The sequence below is a fragment of the Pelodiscus sinensis genome, chromosome 4 (assembly GCF_049634645.1).
Source record: "Pelodiscus sinensis isolate JC-2024 chromosome 4, ASM4963464v1, whole genome shotgun sequence".
Lineage (NCBI taxonomy): Eukaryota > Metazoa > Chordata > Testudines > Trionychidae > Pelodiscus > Pelodiscus sinensis.
In genome coordinates, this window is record NC_134714.1 from 27,965,215 (window position 1) to 27,977,584 (window position 12,370).

Sequence of the window (12,370 nt, forward strand, 5' to 3'; positions counted from 1 at the left end):
GGGACTGCTTGACAGTGATGGTAAAAGAGGTATCACAAAACCTGGTAGAAGGTGAGGATGCAATAATCTCAGGGTATTCGTGGGAAGAGATTCGCACCCTGCAAAAAGAAGGGGACCTTGGGCCAGTCTTAGAGGCAGTCATGAAGCGGATGAGGCCAGACCGGAGCTTTGGGGACAAATACCCTCAGGCTAGGAAGCTGACCAGACAGTGGGAGCGACTTAGGTTGCACCGTGGAGTGCTGTTCCGTGTAATCTGTCATCCTCGCGATGGCGAAGAAGTGTGGCAGTTAGTGGTGCCAGTGTCACTTCGCCGACAAGTTTATGAAGCCAGGCATGACCATGGAGGGCATTTTGGAGACAGAAGCACTCTTGAGGTGATGAGGAAGAACTATTACTGGCCTACAATGGCTAGTGATGTAACAGCATGGATCCGTCAGTGTAAGCGGTGTGCCCTAGCCAAGGATGTGTTTCCCCCCACTCGGGCCCCTTTGACCTGCACCAATGTGACTGCCCCAATGGAGGTCTTAGCAATGGACTACACTCGGCTAGAGAAATCTTCAGAGGGGTTTGAGAACGTACTGGTTCTCACGGATATGTTTACCCGATTCACTGTTGCAGTTCCAACTAGAAACCAGACAGCGCAGACAATGGCTGAAGCCCTCCTAAAACACTGGTTTATGTATTATGGTTGTCCAGCACGGTTACACTCAGACCAGGGGAGGAATTTCGAGTCAGGGGTGATATCAGCATTGTGTAAACTGTATGGCATAGCCAAAAGCCGAACAACACCCTATCACCCACAAGGAAATGCTCAGTGTGAGAGGTTTAACCGGACAATGCATGACATGCTCAGAACACTCCCACCGGAAAAGAAACGAGCCTGGCAGGAGCATCTCCCTGAGCTGGTGATGGCCTATAATAGTCACATCCATTCGTCGACAGGGTATTCTCCTTTTTATCTCATGTTTGCTAGAGATCCCAGGTTGCCATTGGATATTCTGGACAGAGAGGGCCCTGAGGAAGATGATGTGACCAATCTGGATGACTGGGTCAAAAGTCACCATGACAGGCTGAAGAGAGCCTGTGAAGTTGCTCTCAGTACGTCTAAACAGGCAGCCCAAAGCAGGAAGAGGACTTATGATCGCAAGTCCAGGGGGGCTCTCATCAGGCCTGGTGATCGTGTACTAGTTCGTAATCATAGACACCGGGGGCGTAATAAAATACAGGACAAATGGGAGTCGAGTCCTCACATTGTAGTTGCTCATAACAATCCTGACCTACCAGTTTACACCATTCGACCTGAACGCGGAGGTCAGGAGAGAACAGTTCATAGAGACCAGCTAAAACATTGCACCTTTAGTTCAGTCAGGAATCCTAGGAGGCGTAGATCAGGACGGCCTGAAGAGACTGAAAGGAGTTGGGGAATGGTTTTAGTCCCACAAACTGAATACCAAAGGGAGCAGAGGGTAGCAACCCCTGACCACAACGAGGATGACCAGATCCCTCAGGCTGACCCAGTATTACCTGAAGACAGGGAAATAGAAAATATGGGTAATGAACCACCTGTTGTAAGAAGGTCCCAGAGAACTAATAAGGGTGTATTGCCTGTTAAACTTAGAGATGATTATGTTATTGGTCCTATGTAATGGCTTAATGAGTGTCCGCATGTCCAGTAGAAATAAGATGTTAAGTATGTGAAATGTTTTTGTTAATTGTTAATGTTTTTTATATGGTGTGAATTTTGTGGCTGTGGTAGAATTCTAGCAAGGGGGAATGTAAGGGGACTGTTACCCCTTACTAAAACTCTGTGGGAGTTTTTTGGTTTACCAGCTTCAGAAGGGGAAGGGTTCATGAGACTGACAGACCCCAGAGACAATGGAAAGCAGTCAACACTCCAGCTCAGCCTGACTGACAGGTTGTAAGTGGGGATTGTTCTGGCTCTCTCTCTGAGCAAACAGGGAGCTGAAAGAGCAGAGCGAGCTGTGTGCAGGAGAGGTCCTGCAAAGACAGAGAGCTGAAAGAGGAGTACAAGAAGAAGTCCTGCAGCGACAGAACCAGACACAGACAGGCCAAGCAGTGCAGACCCTGTGTTGAGCAGCAGACTGGCAGTGCTCAGAAAGCCAAAAGGAACAGAGAAGCAACACAAGGAGCTGGAACAGCCAAGCAGCACAGCCTGCAGCTGGATGTGGTGAGCTACTGGGACCTGCAAAGTGTGGGGAAAGGCTCTGGACTGGGAGAGGGGTCTGGCCACTTAGAGACTGAGGCTGTGTGGTCACTGCCAGTGCAAGCGTGTCCAGCCTGCAGCCCCTTGCAGCACATCCAGGGCTTCTAAGGAAGAGACTGTGAACTGTCCTTACACTCTGCAGACTGCTGTGTTGATGTCCCTGTGCTACAGAGCAGGGCTGTGTGTTCTCATTTAACCATTCTCATTGTTTCTTATTCTATTCTCTTTAATCAGTTGATGTTTAATAAATTGTATTTGCTTTGAACCTTATGAAGTGATCACTGGGCCAAGAAGGCCTGCAGTGTAAAGAGAGCACCTCGGAGTGGGGACACCCTAACTCCTGCCCCTAGTGACTACAAGGTCAGGGATTAAGCCCCAGGAAACCTGGGCCCAGCCTTGTTGGGGTTTCAAGGGCTCTGCTACTCAGGAGAGTGGAGGGGGAGCCCTCAGGATCAGGGAGCCGTGGGGTAAAGGAAGTGGGAGCGGGGACTCAGATCCTTTCGCTGGTTCATTTCACCGGGGTGTATAGAAGCCAGGAAAGTTCCCCACAAGAGCGGGACCATTCCCCCGCTTACATTTTTAATAGATGAATGATACCTGCTACTTCAGGCAATGTATTTTCAGGGAGAAGTAAGCAATTTATCTCATATTATTTATAATGTCAATTGGCTTTAAGGTCACTGCAGCTTGTGCATTCATCTGAGAAGGCATATCAAAGCTGACCTTTCACAGGAAAAAGTTTGAAGGGGAAATTCAAAGACCTACTTCTATAGGCATCTATGTTGCTGATATCACCTATTAGTTACCTATCTATGAATGTAGGCCAAGACAGGGGCTTTCCTTGACTCAGCAGCCATTTTATTAAACTTAGGAAATGGAAATTCTTATAATTAAAATACACTAATCCTCAGCACTGACCAAGATGCTCAGATACTACAGTGATGAGCATGGGATTTTGATTAGAGTAGAAATGTGACTATTGTGAAATTGCTGTGACTATTGTGAAATTGCTATGTAATATCTAAGGAAATTGAGATGTAACAATGTTAGAAATACTTTACATGGCCATGTCAGTGATGGAAGTTATAGAATAGTGAGTTATAAGACATTCCTCAATGAATGCAGTGATCTATCTTCATAGGGGGCCATGGGAAGAACAAATAGGAAGAAAATGGCCTCGGTTAAGGACTCTCTAGCATTACCAATGCTTTTCAGGTGTGGTCCTTCAGCTTTGAAGCTCTTAACTCTAGTCTCCAACAAGTGCAAGCCTTGTTCTGTCAAGGCTCATGAACTCCCCCCCCCCCCTTGGGTTAGGATACTGCAGTTTCAGTGATGCTGTGGAAAAATCACATATTATTCGTTGGTCAAGGCATAAATAGCAAATTTTGTATCTGTGTTATATCATGACTCAACATCCTTCTGTCTAGGAGAACTGGGGCCAGATTCACACAGGTACTTTTGTGCCTTTTGGATCCCTGCTGTGCCTGAATGAAAGTGGATCCCCCACTTCTGAGGTGAGTTCCCTGTCCTCCAGGCTATTGGCCATAGTGGGGCAAGGAGGTTGATCACTCTCTGTGTGTTCTATTCATGACCATGAGCTGACCTGGCTTTAGGAACCTTATTTCAGGGTAGGATTCAGAGAATCCTGAGTGGTCCCCATGACACCCAGGCCCTGTATCCTCAGGAAGTGCAGGGTCCCTCAATGCACGAGCTCCAGGGCTCTGGTACAAAGCATAGCAAAAGTCACTGAAGAATCCACAGGCTTAGGCTCTTTTAGACCAATCAGGTAAGCAAGACTGAGACTAACCTGCCCTGTGTCTCCAACGTGCAACTGAAGGGACTTATAGCAGCAGTTTCTGTCCTGCCATGAGGGCAGGGGACTGGACTCTCAAGGTCCCTTACAGTCCCAATTTTCTATATTCTATGATTAAGCTGTTGGAATGGTTCATACAGATAAAATGTAATAGCCATACATACTATAAAATACCTGTGTCACAATGAAGTTCGTATTGGGTGGCCCTCAGAGGTTCCATTTTATTCAGAAATGTCCAGATATCTATTTGGACCATATAGGAACCTCTTGAAACAGAAACATTGACAACATGTCCAGTAATGTTTGTTTCTGGCTAGGCAGCAAATACTACTGAAAGGCTACGTCTATACTGGCCCCTTTTTCGGAAGGGGCATGCTAATTTTGAAAGTGGGAATAGGGAAATCCGCGGGGGATTTAAATATCCCCCGCGGATTTAAATAAACATGTCCGCCGCTTTTTTTCTCCTACTTCAAAGTAGGAATAAGAGATCCTCCGGAATAGGGCTTTATTCCGGAGGATCGGGCCAGTCTAGACGCTTTTTTTCCGGCTTTTCCCCAAGCTGGAAAAAAGCGGCGGACATGTTTATTTAAATCCGCGGGGGATATTTAAATCTCCCGCAGATTTCCCTATTCCCACTTTCAAAATTAGCATGCCCCTTCCAAAAAAGGGGCCAGTGTAGACATAGCCAAAATGTCTTAAGCTTGGTATTTCCACAGATTTTCTCCCACCCAGAAGCAGGATGAAAAGCTAATGGTTTCTAAGGAGCATAGATGTTTAAGTAGGATTGGAAGAAATAGCCAAAAGAGTCTGAGAGCCCTGGGCACACTCCTCTGCAAATCTTGGAATGGAATCCATGATTCCCTAGTCTCATCCTTCCTCAGCTGTTAGCAAATATCCATGAAACCTACAGGCAAATATCCCATCCTCTTGTAGTGCTGGTTCACACTGAGGCTACATCTACACTACAGGCTTCTTGTGTAACAACTTTTTGCGCAAGAGTTCTTGTGCAAAAAGTTCTTGCGCAAGAGCACATCCACACTGCCATGCACTTTTGCACAAGAGATGTGTTTTTGCACAAGAGTGTCCATGGGAGCGTGGATGCACTCTTGTGCAAGAAAGCTCTGATGGCCATTGTAGCCATAGGGGTTTCTTGCGCAAGAAACCCCTGTTGCCAGTCCACATACACCTTTTTGCGCAAGAGCTCTTGTGCAAAAAGACTTATTCCTCGTAGAAAAAGGAGTAACTGTTGCACAAAAAGCCCTGTGATCTTATGATTTACTACACTTTTTCTTGCACAAGAACACGCTTGTAGTGTGGACACTCCACATGTTTTTGTGCAAAAACTCTTCAGTGTAGACGTAGCCTGAGGGTGAAAACTTACTACTGCTATCAATTTCCTTGTTCATTCAACTGTCTATGTGGTACTTCTGAAGATTCTGACCCTGCTGATTTAGACATGGATGTCCACATGGTACCACATGATTGGGAGTTGGGGACAGTAATTCTGTTTTTTTTAACAGTTAGGAAATTACACAAAAAGAACTGTACTAACAGAGCTTTAGAGTTGCAAAGTTAAATACGCAAAAGGTGAGGAATGCACAATAAAGTATCTGAAACCTAGTTTGTTTTTCTTTTGTAATTAAAACAATTGTGATTATACCTGCTTCAATTGCCACACTTGACATCCAGAGCAAATGCATAGTGTCCTCATGACAACAGATAAACAGCATTAATGACAGTTGTCATGGGATGCCCTCCTCCATTGCAATTTGCCTGAATACTTACATCTTAGCTGTCTCATACTGGGAGTTTATTCAAGTGGAAGGGCCTGAGGGGAGTGGTGATCCAATTCTTGGGAAAGTATTATACAATAGTGGAGCTCCAAAGGAATGTATCAAGGCAAGAGCTGAAGGATTGTTTTTCCTTTCTCCTCCTCCTTATCCCATTAATATTCCTGGAGGCTTAGGCAGAGGCGGTTCCTATCTTCAGGTCTTGCATCCCCTGTGGTGTATGTATAAAAGAGTATAGCAGACTTGCTGCCTCAAAATTCTATTCAAGAGCCAAAATCACCTTCTTTTCATGTAGCCTAATCAACATGTGACACGGAAATGGTCCCATTTGGTCTCCTTCAAGGGGGCAACAGCGAGAGGTCTGAGAAAACATGAGGGCTACGTCTACACTGGCCCCTTCTTCGGAATAGCCATGCTAATTTAGAACTTTGGAATAGGGAAATGCGCGGGGGATTTAAATATCCCCCGCGAGATTTAAATAAACATGGCTGCCGCTTTTTTTCCGGCTTGGGGAAAAGCCGGAAAAGAGCGTCCAGACTGGCGTGATCCTCCGGAATAAAGCCCTATTCCGGAGGATCTCTTATTCCTACTTTCAAGCAGGAATAAGAGATCCTCCGGAATAGGGCTTTATTCCGGAGGATCGCGCCAGTCTGGACGCTCTTTTCCGGCTTTTCCCCAAGCCGGAAAAAAAGCGGCAGCCATGTTTATTTAAATCCCGTGGGGGATATTTAAATCCCCTGCGCATTTCCCTATTCCAAAGTTCTAAATTAGCATGGCTATTCCGAAGAAGGGGCCAGTGTAGACACAGCCGAGGAGTAAGGGTACAGCCAAAGGCCCTCAGGTAGCCCACATAGATATGAGGTATCAACAGGTGGTGATCAGGAAAAAAAATAGTGATAGGTTGGCTGTCAGAAATAGAATAGAACTGAATAGAATTTTATTTCCATGTCCTCCTTACTGACAGGTTTGACCCAAAGTGCTCACCTCCTTCAGAGTGTTGTTTTTTTATTTTTCAATATATTATATTAAAGGGCTCCAAAGCAGCAGAATAAGGGATGTTTTCTGGCCAACTTCATCCCTCCCTTTAGCTTTCTCTTCATCAGACTTTTACCTCCAGAACCAGAGTGAAACCTGGCCTTGCCATCCGGGAAACCGTGCATCTCCACCCAAAGGTCTATAGCATCACACACACACACACACACACCCTCCCCAATTCATAGTAGGTCCCAGAAATGGATTCACTGGATGGTTGTGTGTTCTGTTCATTCTTACTGGGGCACTTGACACTGGCCACTGCTGGAAGACAGGCTACCAAGCTAGATGGACCTTCAGTCTCACCCATTATGGTCCTCCTTATGTTTTTAAGATAGCCCAATAATGATGCTCTTGCTACCAAGGGAAATCTACACTGAGGTTCAATTTTCCTGTGGAAGGTGAAGTAGAGATCTGCCTAAAGCCATCCCATCCATAGGACAGTTCGGGTTGGCAATCTCAGGCCCTATACTTTTGGGGGCCCTGTGACAGCCACCTCAAACATCCTATGGGTGGGAAGGACCCAGAGGATTATGGGGCCTTGCATGGGGCAACAGCAGGGGTTCTTCCCCCACCACCTGCCACCTAGCACCCACTACAGTGGGAACCAGTGCCCACTCTTGGATGGATGGCACTCTGCTTCACTGCAGCAGCAGAAAGCATAGCAGCCCCACCCTAAAGCACTCCACTTCCAACCACAGCAGAGATGCAGGGCACAGTGGGCTGGGAGAGGATGGTGGGGGAGGAGCTCCAGCTCCCATCACAGCAGTGTGTGGGGGAGAAGGACTGACCCATGCTACTGTCCCCTGCCAGGCCCCATAATCCTCTGGTTCACATTACTCAGGAAAGGTGACAAGGGGGCGAAGCAGGAGCAGGCCACAGATGGAGCAGGAGCAGCTACTAGAGAAGGGATAGAGCAGGCAAGGTAGAGCAGAGGCAGGGTGGGGTGGGGCCTGCAGGGGGGTTGCTCTGGTTCCCACACCTGGTGCATTGCGGAGGGGGGCTGCCCAGGCCCCGTGACTCTCTAGAGATGGCACTAGATTTGCCAGTGGTGGTGGGGATATGGAAATAGTAACCACTTGGTGGGATACGGTGTGGTCCCATGGTGTACGTACTACCTTTGTCTCCAGCGAGAGACATGCAGAATTGTTTAATGAATTTTTAATCATCCTTGTGGAGTTTTAGCTGAGCCACTGCCAGTTACTGCACACATATTATCCATGACTATAGCAGAATGCCCTATCTAACATTCATTTCTCCATTTACCATTCATCTCCCCTCAGCCACAGCTTGCCTCTTTCCTCACCTGTTTGTGAAATGCAGCCTAGGGCGATAGCCCCTACCACACATCCTCCCAGACTGCAAAGTACGGGGGAAAGCCAAAGTGCTCTCTCTTTCAGCAGAGAAGTATGACTAGAGAATTCAATCTTTATTACAATTCACTCACACTAGAATAAAACTGCATAACAGACGTGGATCTGGGATGAAGCTCTTTGCTGGTGGATCAGGTTTTCTGTCTGTGTTGCCAAGTTCTCTGAAGAGCAGACCCTTTCTTGGCAAACATGGGCCTAAGTTACCTCAGGATTCAAGCTTATGTTAGAATCAGTTCAACACGACAACAAGGTGAAGAAAATGTCTGCTATTGCTTTGTTATTGTTGAGGCCAGTAATGATGCCTCCGTGCAGTCTTCAAGATTTGTTAGGTTTTTTTTTAAACTTATCTGCCACTTGTTTTTAGGATCAAAAAGCTTCATTAGATACTTGAATGGAAGTTAAAATAATGACCAGCTTCTTAAAGATGAGCCAAATGTCCTCAGCAGAGCAGACCTGTTTACTGCTAGCAGCAGTTCACAGAATTGTTTACTTTTATGCAAATCTAGCTCACTGTTTTACTTCTGGCAAAGACTTCAGTCTAGTACACTAACACTTAAGTCAATCTAACTTACATCCCTGAGCAATGCAAGTTTCGTTCTGTCCACACCAGCACTATGTCATCAAGAGACATTCTCCCTTTAGCTTAGCGTGTCTTCTCTAGACACACTACAGAGGGGCAGCTGTGCCACTGTAGCACTATCATGTAGTCCTGCTCTAAAACCAAATGCTAGCTGCTGTCGGGAAACAATGAAAAAAAGGCAGCTTGTGGCAGGAGGTGTTGGTAGTGAGTTACAGATTGTTGTAATAAACCACAAATCCAGTGCCTATTCAGTCCATAAATTTTAGTATCTAGAAAAGTTATGAATCTAAGTTCACAGCCTTGTCTTTTAAAGGCGTACAGACAGAGTTATCCTTAGGCATATGCAGCTGCCTAGGGCACCCACACTACTATGCCCCAAATTTCATGGTGCCTTAGGCAGCTGCGGGCTACATATATATACCTAGGGACACAGCTGGGATGGGACAGAAAGGCACAAGCAGCACAAGCACCGGTGGCCAGCCTCAGATACTACTCACCAGCGGTTTCAGAAACCGCCACCCATTTCTGCTGCCTGTGCAGCCACCCTCCTGCTTGTCATCTGGCCTGCAGTTTGCACTGCTCACAGCCTAGTGCCCCCACCTAACTCCCTGCCCTGCTCCTGCCCCCCCCCTCCCAGTCCAAGGCCTGTCCCCTACAGCTTCTGCCCACACAGCCCTGGGTTCAACCCCCCCCCCCCTCGCTCCTCCTGCAGAATGACTGCTGTCCCCCTGCAGGAGGGGGTGCAAGGGAGGGAGTTTGGACTGTATAGAGCTCCAGGAACGAAAAGGACGGCCCTATGTGTCGATTTCCTTTGAGAATGAGGATTGAGAGGTCAGAACATGCAATTGTCCTCAGTGAGAAAGTGTGTTTGTTGGTGTGTTTTATGATTTCTCTGTGGGAGTTTGTTTTAGAGCATAGTGATTGTCTGGTTTCATACATAGAGCTATTGTTGAGGCATTTAGTCTTTCTAATCATGTCTTTCACTAGCAACTGGACCCAAAACAATCTACTGTGCAGCAGAAAGAGCTCTCTTCCAGGTCAGGTGTAGGATTTTATTAATTCAGTGCTGACTGCCCAGGATTTTATCTAATTACAATTGTATGCATATGTATGAAGCCACAGTTGTTTGCAATGTGAACTCCTAGTGAACTCCTACCTGAATGCTAACAGATCACAGGAGAAAGTTAATTTATCTGTATTTTAGTGTATGTTTGAGCTGCTGGCCACTTAGGGTGCATCTACACCGCAATTCCATTATTTTGAAATAATTTTGAAATCACGGACAGTTTATTCCAGCTTCTGTAAACCTCACTTCATGAGGCATAACGTCTCTTCCAAAACTGCTATTTCAAAATAGCTGTAGTGTGGATGCTCCATTGCTGCGATTTTGAAATAGCTCCTCCCTGGAGCCATTCAAAATAATCACTCCCTAGTGTTTCCTGGGGCACTAAATTGAGGTAGCTTGTCCACATTAGGGGAGCCTACTTTGGACTAATTTTAAGGCTTCCCTGCAGTGTAGATGCGCTATTTTGAAATAAACTATTTTGGAGTATTTCTTCCAGAATAGCATATTCTGAAATGAGCATGCAGTGTAGACATACTCATTGTTTTTATATAATGTAGACATAACTGGGGTGAGGTCAGTTTTAATATCTGCCATTTCAAATGATCTGCTCCCTTGTGCCATCATAGCTCTTCCATTGAATATCAGAAGAAAGAGTAATTGTAATTATACAGCCTTCTTCTCACTCCTATTTTTTCCTTGAAAAATACAGGATTCATTATCAGACCATCATGTGTCTGTATCCAGCCCCAAATCTGCTCTAAGACCTATTGCTGTAAATCTGCAGTCATTCAGTCATCATTGTGTGGATATATTGTACACTAGTGAAGGAAAGAGAAGAATTTTGTACACATGCTATCTCCCTCACACTTTGTGTACAGATAAGAATCAGCCCTCCATGTTTTTCTTTTTCTAGTAGTTGTTCAATAGCTGTGAATCATAGCTGGTTAAAAAATGAAAAATGTGAGGGTTGTATTATGAAAGCATATTCAAAAATACCTCCTCCATTTTCCAATCAATTTAGAATTTCCATTGAAATTTTAATCAATTTCAGAAATTAAAAAATAATTCTCTAAGTGGGTAGGCTCAAGCATGACAAGTCTACCAGGCAATTATAAAGGTCTATAAAGAGTAGAAAATGTGTGGTAAATGCAGGGGTTCAAATTTAGCAGTCAGTGAGAAACATGAAGTTCCAGAACTGGGACCTGAGAATTTTCTTCTTTTCCTACTTTTTTTTTTTTTTTTGTCCATTGAGATCTGTTTGATTGCCTCCCTGTTATGGCACATTGGGGAACCCCCGACCCTGCATCCCCGTCCGCAGCCAGATGTGACTCTCAGTCAGGCCATAGAATAAAAGGTTTATTTGCTTCTCAGAGATACAGCGCAGCACAGGCTCAATGTTGCCACTGGAGCCGGGGCAGACAGCCTTAGTTCTCTTGGGGGGAAGGGGTTCACTGGCCCCTGAACTCCCTGTCTGGACTTAGTCTGCTTCTTTCATGTTTCCCGCCACCAAGACTACCCCTTCTCCCAGCCACACAAAACTCATTCCCCCAGGTAGCCACACTCCTTCGTTTGTTCAAACTCCTTCCCCTGGCCAAGTGTCAAGTTGCTAGGCCATGGCCTACATGCCTCCTCTCAGGGACCAACCCCCGCTGGGCAGTGCACACAGACACGCACAGTCTCTGCAGACCAGCATAAGTCAGTAGGGGTCACACAGAGCCCAACACAGCAACCAGTGAATACAAAACCAGACAGGATCCAGGGCCACAGGAGTGGATAGTGCCCCACATAGTCCCCCACTATGTCACACTCCCGGTGATCACAGCCAACTGAATATTTTTTAATTTCCAAATTTTGGTAAGGACAGACATCACTGAGCCAAGGAGGGTAGTGTGGTGGCTGTAAGTTGACTTAATATAGGTCAACTTCAATTTGTACTGTAGACTTACCCTTTGTTGGTCAGGGGTCACCCACTCCTGGGAGAATTCTGTACCACTGCACACCTGCAGATTTCATGTTCTCCAGAGATATTTTTCTTGGCAAAACAGAGATTCTGCTTGGGAGATGCTGCAGTTACACCTGTCACCCACCACGATCTCTCCTCTCTCCTTAACTACTCCAACCCACATGAGCAACAGTAGCTATATGAACAGGAGAGGCTTTCCCACTCATGTAGCATGGCAGTACTTAACTGGGTGTAACTAATGGTCACTGGGCGGAGGGGTTATTCACACCTCTGAGCAACATAACTTATGCCAACATAAGCTTAGTGGTTACATAGCCTAACACAAGCAATTTATGGCCAAACTCATAGTTGTGGGAAGAGTAGATTTAGGGGGTGTTGCAGCGCGCTCAAGTTTTGGGCCAGGTGTCTTCAACACTGGCCCACCTTTGGAGTTCTGGCCACTGGGCCAGTGCCACTGGGGTCCCAGCCACCAAACCCACACCTAGGATTTCACAGTCACCTGCCAGCTGTGGCGCAAGGCTGGGGCAGT

At 46.1% G+C, this 12,370-nt stretch overlaps 1 long non-coding RNA gene across 2 annotated transcripts in view; it reads right to left on the reverse strand.

The window, feature by feature from the left end:
• LOC142828958 (uncharacterized) overlaps window positions 1-12,370 on the reverse strand; it is a 92,192-nt gene that overhangs the window by 52,209 nt on the left and 27,613 nt on the right. The gene's annotated exons all lie outside the window — the stretch shown is intronic.